We start from the raw sequence: 16019 nt of genomic DNA on the forward strand, positions 1-16019 counted from the left end.
AAACATTTATGGAGCAACTTTATGAGTAGAATATTGTATTATATAATGAGGATTATAGAAACTGTCTTCTGGATAATTTGGACTAAATTCTGGTCCTGGAGATAGCACTTTAGTAGGAGGAGTTTTGAATATCATTCCTTTCAAGATAAAATTACTAGCATTTCTAATAGCTAAACTTCACTAGTTGATATTCATTGTCCTGTTTATTAATATTTGGAAACTCAGATTTTCTTTATTTGTTCTTCAGTCTCCTTTCTAAATGTTTAAAGTGTTTTTCTTTTTTGCTTTTTACTACTAGAGTATTCCATATCTCTTTGACATTGCTAATGGGATATGGAATATATAACTGATCAATATCAAGGTAAATTTGCTAAATACCCCTATACCCATAGATACTAATGGTTCCTGTAGAGTACTGGTGCCCCAAACTTAAAGGATTTATGTACAATTAATGTGAAAGTTACAGCAGAGCATATACATTATAAGCTGTCAAATTACTTAGTAGTTCTTTGGCTGCTTAACTGAACTCATTAAAGTCAAACATGCATATGTATGTTTAAATAACACTCCACATCAATTAATTTTTCTGTTTCAGATTTACTGATTCACCCCAATTATCTTGAAAATAAGATACACACACACACACACACACACACACACCGCGCGCGCGCACACACACACACACACACACACACACACACACATTTTCTATTTACTTGTTTATTGCAATACAAAACAGATGCAGGCATGGGTGCCTGGTTGGCTCAGTCAATTAAGTGTCTGACTCTTGATTTAGGCTCAGGTCATGATCTCATGGTTTGTGCGATCAAGCCCCATGTCAGGCTCTGTGCTGACAGCATGGAGCCTGCTTGGGATTCTCTCTCTTCTCTCTCTCTCTCTCTCACTCTCTCTCTTTCTGCCCCTCCCCTCCATGTAATTCCTTTCTCTCTCTCTCTCAAAATAAAGAAATAAACTTTAAAATTTTTAAAAAATAGCAGATGCAATAGGTAAAGCAATCCTCATTTTTGGAGGGATTGTTCATGCTCTGTGAATGGTGAATCAACTCCCTGGATAGTAGGTAACATTTTTACTACATAACTTGTTTTTTTACAGCCCAAAACCTCTTCATGTAAATACTCTGAAGTTGCAGCTCCAAGCCTCAGATTCTTTGATATGTGCAGCCCTAATTACCGTCATTCTGATCTAAGGTCTTTCCTACCCAGTGTCGTCCTGCAGTATTTCTGATGGACAATCCTTTAGTCTCTATTTAAAAATACCTACTGACGAAGAGCTCATTGTCTCACTGGTAGCCCATTCTGCTTCTAATGGCTATGATAGCTGAAAGTGATTCCTTTGATTTGGTTTAAATCTGGCTACCTGTGCTTTCCACTTGCTGATTTTAGTTGGCTTACAGGGTCTATATAGAAAAATCTATCACGTCTTCATCGTTGTCTGTTCAGTGTTGGAAGTAAACTATCATTCTTGCCTTTCTCCAAAAGCTAATTATCTCTGATTTCGTTTGGCATGCCCGTTAAAGCACAGAGCTCTCTTTCCCTACCCCAGAGACTTGTGTTCATTAGGTCTACGATGGGCCCCAGGATTTTTGTCTGTTTTGTAGTACAAGCTGTGTAGTTTTATCAGCCTGTTTTCTGTACCTAGAATTTGGGGGTCCAGCAGCTTTTTCTATCTCTTTACATGCAAGCTGGCAGAATTTCCACTGTATAAAATTCTCAAGAACCTTATAGGTGTCCTATGTATGTTACAAGGAATTCACTCCAGAAAAGAAGAGGCTTATCCATAGATCTTCCCTAGATAATACCATTTCTATTTGGGGGATATGAGGGAATTTATGAGTCACATACTTAGTCTCTTCAAAGAGCCATTGTGTGACTGAATACTCTGATTTTTTTAGTCTTTCTGAAGTATTAGCAAAAGGTTGACCAGCCATATTTTTGGCCTTCCTGGCCACAAATCTCTCAATGTTTGTACCTTTCAGAGACTGGATGAGCCAAGAATTTCTCAATCATCAAATCCTGGTTCCTTTTTGTTTAAGAATTCTTTTTTCAATTTATTTTTTCTTCTTAAATTTTACTGTAGGTAGCAGGAAGAAGCCGGGACACATCTTCAACATTTTACTTGGATATCCCCTCTGCTATATGTCCAATTAAATTGTATCCAAGTTATGCTTTCTACAAAACTGCAGGACACAATCCTGCTAAGCTTTCTGCCACTACATAACAAGGATCTCCTTTCCTCAAATTTCCAATAACACGCTCCCTGCTTCCTTTAAGTCCTCACTATCAGAGTTGTTAACAACTGTCTTTCTGCTAATAGTCTAAGACAGGGTAGGCTTTTTCCATCATGTTTCTCAAAATTCTTCCAGTTTCTGCCCACTGACCAATTCTAACACCATTACCACATTTTTTGAGTTTTTGTTATAGCAGCACTCTGTTTTTAGTCACTAAAATCTTTTGGAGTTCAACTAGAGAAGCAGAACCAGTAGGAGATACATAGTAAGATATTTATTGCAGGGCATATGTGGTTGTAGGGACTAGCTAGGCAGGTCCAAAATCCAGAAAGCAGACTGTCAGGAAAGGCAAGCTGGACTAGTCATGGTCTGAGGCTTCTGTCCACAGGTGGAATATCTTCTTCAGGGAATCCTCAGCTCTGCTTTTTCAGCCTTCCAATGGACTAAATCAGGCCCTCCATGATTATTTAGGATAATCTCTCTTGCTTAAAGTCAGTTGATTATGGACTTTAATCACATCTACAAAATATCTTCATAGCAACACTTAGTGTTTGATTGTATAACTGGACACTGTAGCTGAGTCAAGTTAACAACATCAAAAAGACTATCACAGGGGCACCTGGGTGGCTCAGTTGGTTAAGCATCTGACTTCGGCTCAGGTCATGATCTCCTTGTCTGTGAGTTTGAGCCCCACATCTGGCTCTGTGCTGACAGCTCAGAACCTGGAGCCTGCTTCGGATTCTGGGTCTCCATGTCTGTCTGTCTGTCTGTCTGTCTGTCTCTCCCTCCCCTGCCTGTGCTCTCTTTCTCTCTCTCTTAAAAATAAATAAACATTTTTAAAAAATTAAAAAAAAATACCATCACAGTATCCTATATTATACTTCTTTCACTCACCACAACTGCCTCCTCATACACACAACAAAGTAATTTTCACTTGGACGTTCAGGCTTTAAAGGGATTTCTTCTCAGAGATATCTTAAGAATCAAGATAAAATATTTCTATTTTATTGGCTTGTGGCACACAATAGTTCTTCAATTAGTGGTGACAGCTTTATGAGCTGCAAATTATTTCTCCATGAGGACTTAAAAGTTCAATGTACATTAGATATAAATTTCCTTTTGTTGGAAACAGCATTGGCAGTGTTTTAATAGTCTCTCGCCTTGCTGGAGACCAGCAGCACTGACATCACCTGGGAGCTTATTAAACATGCAGACTCTAGGGCCCCACCCCAGCACTACTGAATCGGAATATATGTTTTAAATAGCCCTCATCTGATTCAGGTGCACGTTAAAATTTGAGAAACACTGGTCTGCTGCAATTGCCTAGTTTCTTAACTATTACCCCTGACATTTGCCTTTTTCTGTCACACTTCACATACCCAGGATGTGCTTTCCTTCTACAAATTTGAAAATAATTTTGGAGTCTAAAAGTTTTCAATATTTCATCATACATAGAGGTTAAATTCCAAATGAACTTCAAAATCCACATGGCCTTCAAAGTTCTTCCTATTAGACTTCTGTGTACTTTTCCAGGTACACTTTTCTGAACACACCCAGGGCTACACTACTGGGTGTGGTTGCAGTACCTTGTGATGTGTAAGGTGCTATGCCTTTTCTTCTCTGTGCCTTTCTTTCCATTCTATGTTCCACTGAATGGAGTGCCCTACACCAACCTGGCTGAACTATGGGAATCCTCCCTTGACTCCTTGAGGGTATAAAGGACCCATGCTGTTTATCTTGGTAATTGTACCTGATAACATAATAGGTACTGATTATTTGTTAAGAGAAAAATAAATGCTCAGAGTATGACTACCCAAAATAGTTTCCAGCGATGCTGTGAAAGATAAATGTGGTTAACAATAAATAAACATAATAGAGTACTAGGTAACAAGTCCCGTTATAAAGGCATAGTTATTGTCTCATTGCATCTCATGAGATTTCAGAGGGGGTAATTATGATCAACTCCATTTTACAAAAAAGGAAACTGAGACAGAAAGAGGGTAGAGAACTTATTCAAATTCTCATAATTAATGTGCGTAAAAAATAAAACCAACTCAGGCAATTAGATTCCAGAGTCTATGTGCTTGCTATATGGCCCTGGATGCATACAAAAATATTTTTCACAGTCTTTTATAAATGTAAGTGTTAAAGATTTGTGTGGTAATTACACATATAATCAATAGTTATGATTGTCACTTCAGTTTTAAAAACTTTATAGAAACATTTAGCACACCGTAGAAAGGGTGAAGTACTGTTTTAATTAAAACTACATTCAGTTAACAGCAAACCTTTTTGAATGTCTATTGTATTGAGTATCTGTGCTTTTTTGCCTGCTTCCTCTTCAGTAAGGGCACCCTAGTTTTATTTTGGGATACCACTTTTCCCCATTCTAAGTTATTTGGTTAGGGTGAGTGAGATCAACTCTCCTCCCAATCCCTGTTTTCCAGGAGTGCACAGGTGGCTCATACTTGGATGGCCATCATATTCCAACTCATTAGCCACTGTGACTGGTGCAGGGATGGGCCTATGACCCAAGGAAGCCCAAGAATAAGACTCAATTTGGTACCTATTAATATGCTGGTTGATTGTCTAAAATTATAAGAGGGGAAAAGTGAGAAGGGAAGTCAAAAAGGGAAGAGGTGAACCAGGAGACAGTGGAGTCACTGAAATCATTGCAAGAGTTTTAAGAAGTGATGCATTAATATTATGAAATTACTAGTTGAATAATGTTTGTTTTTGAAACTATCAACCAAATACTTAGACAAAATATTTTTATTCATTTTAAGTAACTACTACTTCAGTCATGATTGACTGTTCCCAGCAGGATCTGTTTCTGTGTAAATAGGCATATTATTGATTAAAAAATAGAAAATAGATATCTCATTATTTTCTTTTTCAAATCAAAATTTTTCCTTTAAGGACTTTTCCTTCACTCAAGAAAATGCTGAATGAGTCAGAGTGTTAATCTGTTTTCTCTAGTAAATCCTATCTTATTATAGACATGTTTTTCAGTGTGGTAATAATTGCCTAAAAGATTGGTAGTGATTTATTTATACCCATCTACTCATTCAACAGCTCTTTATCAGGCTTCAGATATGCAGCAGGCTTTGTGCCAGAGGGAATGAGACTCAAAGTTGCCCCCTAACCTAGAATATAAGCTCCATAGGAGCCCCTGATGGAGAGCCTGCGGCCTAGCAGACATTCAGTATTGGATCACATTATCATAAATCCATACCTACAGATGTGGGGTGTATTTCTGTAGTAATTTAACAATGGTAGCTGCTGAGAGCCACGGTTGGCCTTTAAGTATCACCTGTGACTCAAACATGAATTTCGGGCTTGGGCCTCTGTACTTCTTTTCCTGATGGTAGTTATTCCATGCTCAGGTTTGATGATACTTATTTTCAGTAGCTTGCAATGAAGGGATAGATTATACTTAGTATCAATATGATTTTGTATAATGTGTTGAAATGACACCCTGATACCACAGCAGACAATGCATTTGGTCCCTCTTAGTTTACTAGCTTTAGTGTGTTGAATGGTGGCTTCCCCCCCCAAAGTATGTCCACATTCTAAATCTCAGAGCCTGTGAATGTGACCTTATTTAGAAAAAGGGTCTTTGCAGTTGTAATTAAATAAGGATCTTGAGCTGAGATCATCCTGGATTATGTGAATGGTCCCTAAATCTGATGACAAGTGTCCTTGTAGGAGACAGAAGAGAAGAAGACATGGAGGAGAAGGCCATACAAAGATGGAGGCAGAGATTGGAGTGATGCAGCCATAAGCCAATGAATTCCTGGAGCCACCAGAAGCTGGACTAGGCAAGGGAAGTTTCCCTCCTAGACTTTTGGGAAGGAGTGCGGACCTGATTTTGGAGTTCTGGCCTTCAGAAGAGTGAGAGAATAAATTTCCTTTGTTTTAAGCATTAAGTCTGGTCGTTCGTTAAGGCAGTCCTAGGAAATGAATATGCTAGTTCATAAGGGATTATCTAATTAAGGATTCTGTTGTGTTGTTTCATTTCACAATAATTTGGGGAAGTCAGTATCTCTACTCCAATTATTGTCTCTATCTAATGGAGACATTTGTCTCTTTTTTGTGGTTTGATAAAACCCAAAGGTTAATGCTTCTAACCACAGTGCCCCAGAAAGTCCATTCAGGGCACAAATAGGAAATTTCTTTTCTTTTAAAAAATTTTTTTAGTGTTTACTTTTGAGAGAGAGAGGGAGCACGTGAGCAGGAGAGGTGCAGAGACAGGGAGACAGAGAATCCGAAGCAGGCTCCAGGCTCTGAGCTGTCAGCACAGAGCCCAGTGTGGGGGTCCAACTCACCAACAGTGAGATCATGACCTGAGCCAACCGACTGAGCCACCCATGCACCCCACAAATAGGAAATTTCAGAATGAAGTGGCTTCAACAAGTGGTCTAGAGATCTAAATGCTCCTCATAAAAGTGTCACTGATTCTGAGAGGATATTCCTATGGGTCAAGTTTCATTTAACAAAGCTCACAAGTTGATAAAGTGGCTGGGCCAGGAGCCAAGACATGTTGCTTCTGGCCCTACCCATCTCTGGGCTACTTTCTTGATGTGTCTCTGATGCATCTTCCTATGAGGGTATTAGGCAAGTCCATTTCTAGAGACCTTTGAAAATTAACCATCCACCCAATCCAGAGTATGTCCACTTCCCTTTATTCTTTCTTTCTCTCCCCGTTGGGTTCCTTCATATCACCCCTCATAACTGGTAATGTTATGAACACTTGCTAGCCTGTCATTAGTCCAAGTTGAATGAACATCGTAATTGCACGTACCATGTTGTCTGACCCATAGTAGGCCTTCAGTAAAAGTGTATTAATAAATAGACAGATTAGGGAGTGAACGTTTTGAGTGGAGACTTATGAAATGTCTATTACTTAGGGGCTGTATTCTGTTCAAGGACGAATTTTGTTTGCTTGGTTTTTTTTTCTTGCTACATCGAACGCCATTAAATTTCAGGACTGCAAGAGAAGTAAAGTGGTCATTTAGTCCAGCCTCGCACAGACGCGTAAGTGCCCTCTTCAGCCTTCCTGACAAGCATGACCAACATGCTTGGCGGGAACATCCTTGGTGACTTGGTGACAGGAAACTCACTACCTCTGCCCTTTGCCAATTTGCTTTCCTCTCCCACCCCTCTCAGTTATCGCAATCTTTGCTGTAGCATTTTGCGCCCCTGATGCAGCAGAGGCCCGCAAGTCTGGGAGTGGGAGGAACCCCGCTGGAACCCCTACGCCCAGCCGGGAGTCTGAGAAGCCCCAGCTGGGGCTGGGGTGGGCGCGCTGCAGCTAACTGCTGAATGTAGCAGCGGCGCCGCCTTCCTGCTGGGATCGCCTCGCCTCTCCGCCTCCCTCAGGCAGGGGGTCCTCCTTCTCAAGCTCGTCGCTGCTCCAGCCCCAGGGCCACGGCCACGCGCAGCAACGTTCCTCTTCGCAGCTCCGGTCACCTGCACGGCCGCCCTCGGCGCTGGGGTCCGCTGCCCCCGACCCGGAGCTGGGGACCAGGGCGCGGGGCGCGCGCGGGCGGCCGCGGGCTCTTTCCTCCCTTCTCCCCACCCCACGCGCTCCCCCTCGGCCCCTCCTCCCCACACTCCGCTGCCCTGCGCCCTCCGGAGAGTTGTCCGGCACCTTGGGCGAGGAGTTCGGAGCTGCCCCGCCGCAGAGCCCGCGCGGCCCGCAGAGCGCGAGCGACGCAGGGGCCGAAGCCCCGCCGCCGCCATCTCTGCCTTCTGTGTGAGTTGGACCCCGGGAACGAGGTGGGACCCGCTTCTCTCTCCTCCACCCCTTACTGCCACCTTTCCCGCTCTCGGACACTGGAGGAGCGGGACGCTGGGGCCCGCGTGGCCGGCGGGGAGCCCGCGGGCCACTTGGGGGCCGGGAGTCAGGGGACAGCCCGGTGGCGCCAGGAGGGGCCTGCGCCCGGGGGCGGTGGGAGGGGCGGCAGGGGCTCTGGGTCCCCCCCCCCCCCCCCGGCCGGGGAGCGGGAGGCTCCCGGGGCGGGCGGAAGACAGGGACGCGCGGCTGTCGGCAGCCGGCCGCACGTGGGCGCGCACCTGCCAGGCGCCACCGAAAGGCTGCGCCACCCAGCCAACTTCTTTTCCAGGTCTCCTTCCTACTTTGGAAACTGAAAGGACTGCGACATAAACCAGTAAGCCCTGGGGCTCGGGGAAGGGTTTGTTGGTTTGGCTGCCCAAAGAACAAACTTGTGCTTCAGGGGTGGTTTAAATGCCAGCTTCTCTTTTTCCCCCTCTCCCGCTCTCCCCAAGCAAATGTAAAAAACGAAACAAAATAAACCCAATCCCGACCAAAGCACTTATTTATAGGGATTCGTAGAGGTGAGAAAAATAGACCTAACTGAGGAATCCTTGGGAACCCCAGGTACGGTGAGGCCGTCTGAGAAATCGGTTGTTGCTGGTGCTATTTCTAGAACTTGTGTTTGCAAACAGGCTGGCTCTGTTAAGCCTGAGAGTTCCTTCTGTTGAGGGGCTGCCTGGAATGCCCTCTGTTAACACGTATTTCTGTACGTATTAAGGTATATTGAAACAAATACTCTTTCAGAGTCAGAATATCAGGATTTTGACAAGATTTGCCATTTATTATCCGTGACAGCTGTGGTTAGCTTCACCTCTCTGGGCCTCATTTTCCTCATCTGTCAAATTAGAGGGTTGAGTTAATATTCTAGGGGCCTTTTAAAATACTTCAGGTATTTTCCAACTTAAAAATGTATAATTCTGTGACTCTTTAACATGTCACAAACGTTAGTAGATTCATAATTTCATGAGCATTTGTTTATATGCATTTATGACTTGTGCTTTTAGGGTTTTCCCACCCCAAATCAAGAGAAAAACGCTTGGGGTGCCTGGGTGGCTCAACTGGTTAAGCGCCTGACTTAATTTCAGCTCAGGTCATGAGGTCACGGTTTCATGAGTTTCAAGCCCCACCTCAGGCTCTGCCCACTGATCTGCCTGCCAGCCTGCCTGGGATTCTCCCTCTCTCAGAGAGCGCTCACTGTCTCTCTCAAAATAAACTTGAAAAAAAAGAGAAAAAGGCTTATAAAAGAGTTCAGAAATGTATAGTTTATATGTAAATATTTAGATCATCTCTCACTCTAAGGAATTATGTTCAACTTGAAGGCAATATTTATGACACTGCAACCGAAACATGTGGCCTTAGCACTGCACTTACTCTCTTTTCAGTATATTTGGAGGAAGTAAAAATTGTTTTGGAGGAAAACAAAATTGCACCTTTCCTATCAATTACTCGTCTTGACCAACACTTGTTACTTTTTAGCATAAAGTTGTGTGCAGAATATTAAAAAAATGGTTTCAGACCATTTCAGAACCTCTCTGAAATTAAACTCAATAGCAGAGATGCCAATTTTAGTAATGCACTTTAGTTGTCTTGGAATGAAGCCCAGAAAATAGCAAAGGTTAACTAAATAGATAAACCAGAAATTAGGAATTGACACACACACACACGCACACATACAGTTGTCAGAGAAGTGTGTGCTACAGTGTCAGTGAGCCTTTTATTTACTTTTGATAAAAACGACAGACAGCCGTTGGTCTGTTTAAGCGCACAGAGGCTGTGAGAAAGAGGGGCTTTTGTTGTTACTTGTAACATCAAATTATTGGAGATGCAGTCATCAGTAGTTAGATTTAAAAGTGGGGGTGCCTGGGTGGCTCAGTTGGTTGTGCATCCGCCTTGGGCTCAGGTCATGATCTCACGGTTTGTGAGTTCGAGCCCCGCGTCAGGCTCTATGCTGATAGCTGGGAGCCTGGAGCCTGCTTCAGATTCTGTGTCTCCTTCTCTCTCTGCCCGTGCCCTCCTTGTGCTCTGTCTCACCCTGTCTCTCAAAAATGAATAAATGTAAAAACAAAAAATTAAAAAAGAAGAATAGATTTAAAGTGTTTCAGCCTCTTTTTGGCGGCTTTGATGTAAAATAAAATAATGTGTTCCCACCCAGCCTGTGCTGCGCATGTAGTTTGGGAGAGTGGAATGGATTTGAAGTACACTGTTCTTCTATGAACACAGCCACTTATTTTCATTGCTTTTTCCCCTGTGGGCTGGAAGTATCGTCAGTCAATCTGGCATTTGTCTTCCCTCATATTCTCTGGTGAAGTAGATGATCATCTCCTTTAAGAGAGATGCTCAAAGAGTTACGTGAATTGGTTGTTGAATGAATAGAGAGTAGTTGAACTCAAATACCCTGCCTTCTAGGCGCTTATTGGAAAACAGTAGATGGATCTGACTGCTTAAGGTCTACAGCCAATTCATTCACGGCTTGGGAGCGTCCCCATGGTTGGCCGAAGCACTGTTCATCTTTTGTGATGAATTTACCAAGAAAAAAACCAGTCATGTCTTTACACTTAGATCACTATTATATAATCAAATGGTTTTTGTTTGTGAAAAGCAATCTCTCTGGGGGCCTTGGAAATAAAACTCTAAAATATCCAGAAAAAAAATAAAGAAGAATTGTCTTGGCAGGTACTGTATTGCATTTTTCATACTGAGAACCAAACACACATATGAAAAAGAAAAAAAAAAAACCAAAACCATATCCTGTGGAGTTGAAAATGAAGAAAAGGGCTTATGGTCTCCTCTAATTCTTAAGATTTTATGTGATTTACAAATTCCGCTTTTAATTAAAACAGAAAGGCACAAATGTTTACCTATTGGACAGACCTAGTACATGTAACCTTTTGGAGGTTCAGTTCAAATTTGGCCTGGTTATAATTTGTAATATTTCCTCTCACATACTTTTTATTAAACCTTTTGTGACGCAGTGGTGATATTATCTGTTGTCTTTTCACACACGTGATCTTATTCATCTTTAATTTTTTAACCATTTGAATATATATATATATGACATATATAGAGAGAAGGGGTACATAAAAATGTGCTGGTTGACAAATAATATAGCACATCATTCCAACAGATGATAAGGCAAATACCTTATCATGAGTGAGAGAACATGCCAACATCTAGAAACTTCTTGCTTGTTCCTTCCTGATCACAAATTTAGTTTTACCTTAAAAAAAATGTTGTATTCACTTAAGAGGCATTCTTTCATGGATTCTCTTGCATTATGTCTTTGTGAGATTAAGCCATTTCTTCATTCCCCTTTAAAGCAAAAGCTGTTTTTTTAAGTTTATTTCTTTTGGGGGGGGAGGGGCAGAGAGAGAGAGAATCCCAGCAGGCTCCTTGCCGACAGTGTGGAGCCCAACCCAGGCCTTTCTCTAAAGAACCATGAGATCATGACCTGAGCTGAAATCAAGAGTTGGATGGCTTAACCAACTGAGCCACCCAGGTGCTCCAAAATTGATGTCTCTTAAATATTTGGTCCTAGAATCCATGACTGTCTCCTAGTATAATAGGTCTTCTCTGATATAAGAAATGTAAATTTTGTCTGATGTTTTCCTTAGGAGTTCTTGAACATCTTCTTTATTACAGGAACCGCATATTTAAAAAATTACTTTAAACCATATCTTTAAAAAATTCATTGTCTGCTTATTGATGCCATATAGACATAAACTTGACCTTTAAACAGATTTTCAAAATAATAGCTCCATTGGACTCACATTCACATTCATAATGTTCATCTTTTTATGGATACTATTCACTGGTTTTTAATACATTAACAGATTTATGCAACCATCACCACTGTCTAATTTCGGAACATTTTTATCACTCTCTGCAGAAACTCTGTACCCATTAGCACTCACTCTCCAACCCCCCTCCTCCCATCCCGCAAAATCACTGATTTGCTTTCCGTGTTTACTGATTTGTCTATTCTGGATATTTCACGTAAATAAAATCATGGGGCCTTTAGTGACCAAATTCTTTCACTGAGCATGTTTCCGGTGTTCATCTGTTCTGTAGCAGGGGTCAGGACTTCATTCCTTTTTTGTGGCCAGATAATATTCCATTATATTGGTATACTACTTTTTGTTTATTCATCAGTTGGTGGACATTTGGGTAGTTTCCACTTTTTGGCTATTATGAATAATGCTGCTATTAACATATGTGTGCTCATTGTTATGTGAATATATGTTTTTATCTCTTTTGGGTATATACCTATGAGTGGAATTGCTGAGTCATATGGCAACACTATGTTTGACACTTAAAGATCTGCCAAACTGTATGCCAGAGCAGCTTTCATCCTTTTGTATTCCGCCAGCAGTGTGACCCTTGAATCTACATTGCCAACATGCCAAGCTCATTAGACATAGCAATATTGGATATGTAGTGAAAATTACTGTCAAATTTAAGTTTCATGGGCTTGGAAGTTTAAAATCTTTTTCAGAACTGTGAACACTTAATATGTTCAAGGTAGACTATAAGAAATTTTTGTGGATATTGATTCTCATTGAATGAAAGTCAGCAAGTCACACATTCTTCTATTAACTTAGTAGGCTTATGGGTACCAAGTAAAGTCTTCCCCAAAGTCAATATAGTCTGCTTTCAGTTAGTGCAGTCTCTCAGTGATCTGCTCCGCTGGGTGTGAGCTGTGGCCCTGGCTAGCACAGCATGGAGACTTGCCCAGGAGAGCACAGAGCTTGGGAAGCCCCTGCCTGGTGGGCGAGTGGATGATCCTGAAGATGAGAGTCATGTATTTGAATCACACTGGAGTACTATGGACTAGCAAAAGAAGATGACCTAACTAGAGACTCTCTTAAGGGGCATCGTGTTACTCATCTTAAAGTCTTTGCCAATTAATGGGAAGAAATCCAGAAACAATATAGACTTATAAATGTGTATTCATATGGGTATAATAGTGAATGAGAAAGAGAAAGAGAAGGAGTAGGGGGTAGAGAGAGAGAGGCTTTACTCCTGGGCCAATAATTTCTTTAAGGTTTATGGGAACATAAACATTTTTATCTGTTTTTACTAGATAGTGGCTAAAGATTTAAGATAAATAGAGCTTCAGGAGCTTCTATATTGGTATTATAATAGGCTTTAAAAATGTGAACTCATGTTTAAGAACAGCTGCTACCAAATATTTGTTTTGTGAAGGCATAGGACAACTTAGTTTTTCTCAGAATTATATTTTCTCATTTTACTTTAACTAGCAGCTGTTATTTGGGTGTCTAAACCTATGAAAATTGAGAAACTATGAACATGAGATCATTGAACAATTAGATTTTTGTATGCACCAACAAAATTTCTGAACCAGTCTGGTCAGTGGTCAGGAGATGAGAGAGGAAATAAATTATAAGCACACATAGATACACACACACACACACACACACACACTGTCTAAGCAGAGAGAGAAAACATACTGACGTATACATAATACACAACCAGTAATTGTAATTGCTATATTATTAAGATGCTATCTTTTGGAATTATGACATATACCTATCATGTTAGACATATACAGGAGGTAGCTGGCTGTATCTCTAGTGAGCTGAGTGTCTAATAACAGCACTGCTAGTCACAGATTTGATTTGGGGGGAGAGAAGGTTTTTGCATGGAACAAGCAGGATGTAAAAAATGTTCTTTCTGTGTGAAACAGTCATCTGGGCAGGCAGTTTCTTGGTCTTTTGATTCTCAACATGCAAATCAGTTCTCACATAGGAGTTCCTATTGTCTGTGATTGATATTCTTTGGCTTATTTGTTTTTACGGACCATAGGTCCTGTGGGTATCTTTCTTCTAATACTTAAAATATGTTTCATATGCCTTCCTGTTCTTCAAGGGGGCAGTCAACTTGACCCTCTTCTGTGGCACTGGTTATGATTTCTCCACACAAGAAGGAATCTGTCTGATTTCTCCTAATTACCACTCTGTCTAGATAGTTGTAATTCTGTAAATCTAGACATCATGGATTTTTAAGATATACTACCATTTTTGTATGTCCAAGAAAGAAAAGACTCTGCCTATATATTTGACAATGCTTTCTCTTTCTTTAGACTTTTTGTCTTATATCTACTGGAAGAGCTCTTTTAGAATTATTTAAATAAAGATTTTTGTTTAAATCATATCACTCATAAGAAAAGTACAGATCAAAGAAATTGGTTAAGGAATTCTTTTTCATATTCAGAATCTGGTGGGGTTTTTTAAATTGCTTTTCAACTCAGTGGTGTTGATGTCAATATTTTTCTTTTTTTTTTTTTTTTTTTAAATTTTTTCAACGTTTTTTATTTATTTTTGGGACAGAGAGAGACAGAGCATGAACGGGGGAGGGTCAGAGAGAGTGGAGACACAGAATCGGAAACAGGCTCCAGGCTCCGAGCCATCAGCCCAGAGCCTGACGCGGGGCTCGAACTCACGGACCGCGAGATCGTGACCTGGCTGAAGTCGGACGCTTAACCGACTGCGCCACCCAGGCGCCCCGATGTCAATATTTTTCTAAACGGTAGCATATTCTGGGTTATCAAGTGTATTTATGATATAGCACTTTATAAAACAATGCTTCACTGTTGTTTCTTAGATTTTCTACCAGTGTGGTCCATTTTGCAGATTTTATGCTGGCTCTTTATATGATCTTGCCATAAGATGTTAACATAAGGTTTTCAGACAATGCTCAGGGCTCCTATTCCTTCCTCAAACGGCCTTTAAATAGTTTGTTGATCGAAATATTGATGGGTTAAAATTGTCAAGTCTGTCAGGAGGAAAGCGCCCCAGTTTGTCTGTAGGCAATCAATGACAACTAGATCACAGCTGCTACTAGGCTATCGGTAGTTGTGAGATGACATTGATTTTAACAAAGATTTTGATGTCGGAGGTTTTAAAATATTGTGAACCTTAAAATAAGAAGAAATACAACACTCCTGTCTTCTTTTGTATTTGTTGGAGTTCAACTAAAATTTACTTCTGTGAACCTTTTGTTGGCCCCTAGGACTTTGTTAGTAGCTATTTTCTCTGAAATCTCATAGCCCTCTATTTAATTAAAAGGACTAAATAATAATTATACATGAAAATAATCCATGCACATGGTGACAAAAAACTACTGCAATAAAAAAAAAAGTTCTAGTCCCCCTGCCCCTCTACCCTCACTGTGCCAGCGCTGACCTTGGGAACAACGAACTTGATCCATTTCTGGTTTTGGTTCTTAGACCTCTGACTACCTATGCTGGGCTAAATAATATTCTTTTAGGGACTTCATTTCTTTTCATTTATCAACTTTAAACAGACACCATCACAGAAGAGAATTTAGCCTACTAATTTTGCCTTCTTTCTTTCTTCATTCCTACATATAATTATATTAATTTTCTGAGTGTTTTAATTGGTTACATTTGTAATTCCCTCCACCATTTCTGTTCTATTCACTACAGACATTTTCTGTTGACTTCCTACAGTATGAGGTTGGGATATTTCATATTTCATAAGCCTTCCCACTATCTCTCCTTATATAAATATGCCACCCAAGTTTTGGAACTGTATAGTGCGGATATTGTTATATTTCATGTTTAGTATTGTAATTAATTAAATCTTTTGTTTTTGTGTATTGGCTGAGCCAAACAGTTGAAAAATTGATAAATAGCATTAATGTTATTATGACCTCGTAAATATCACTCACTACAGAATCAAGAAGCGTTCCAGGATTCATTTCATTTTAATATGACTGCTTAGCTACCCAAAGGCGAATATTCCTAGAATCAAGGTTGAAGCCATTCTTCCTTCTTTCAAATGGACTCTTTAATTCCAGCGCTTAGTCAAAATTATGCCATTTGGAGACACCTAGCTGGCTCAGTAGGTAGAGCATGCAACTCTTGACCTCATATTCGTGAGTTCAAGCCCC

General features: G+C 40.6%; 1 protein-coding gene across 6 annotated transcripts in view; it reads left to right on the forward strand.

Moving 5' to 3' along the window:
• Positions 1–16019, forward strand: part of LEPR (leptin receptor) — a 189374-nt gene that overhangs the window by 88518 nt on the left and 84837 nt on the right. For 2 of the 6 annotated variants that reach the window (XM_042997489.1, XM_042997496.1), the window contains exons 1-4: positions 6039–6142; positions 7237–7285; positions 7418–8006; positions 8377–8421. The exons of 2 other annotated variants lie outside the window; for them this stretch is intronic. The gene's annotated coding sequence lies outside the window, so the exon portion shown is untranslated. Of the gene's footprint in view, positions 1–6038; positions 6143–7236; positions 7286–7417; positions 8007–8376; positions 8422–16019 lie in introns of those variants that run through there. 2 more of the 6 variants (XM_042997490.1, XM_042997491.1) reach the window with 2 other exon arrangements.

Source organism: Panthera tigris, chromosome C1 (assembly GCF_018350195.1).
Source record: "Panthera tigris isolate Pti1 chromosome C1, P.tigris_Pti1_mat1.1, whole genome shotgun sequence".
NCBI lineage: Eukaryota > Metazoa > Chordata > Mammalia > Carnivora > Felidae > Panthera > Panthera tigris.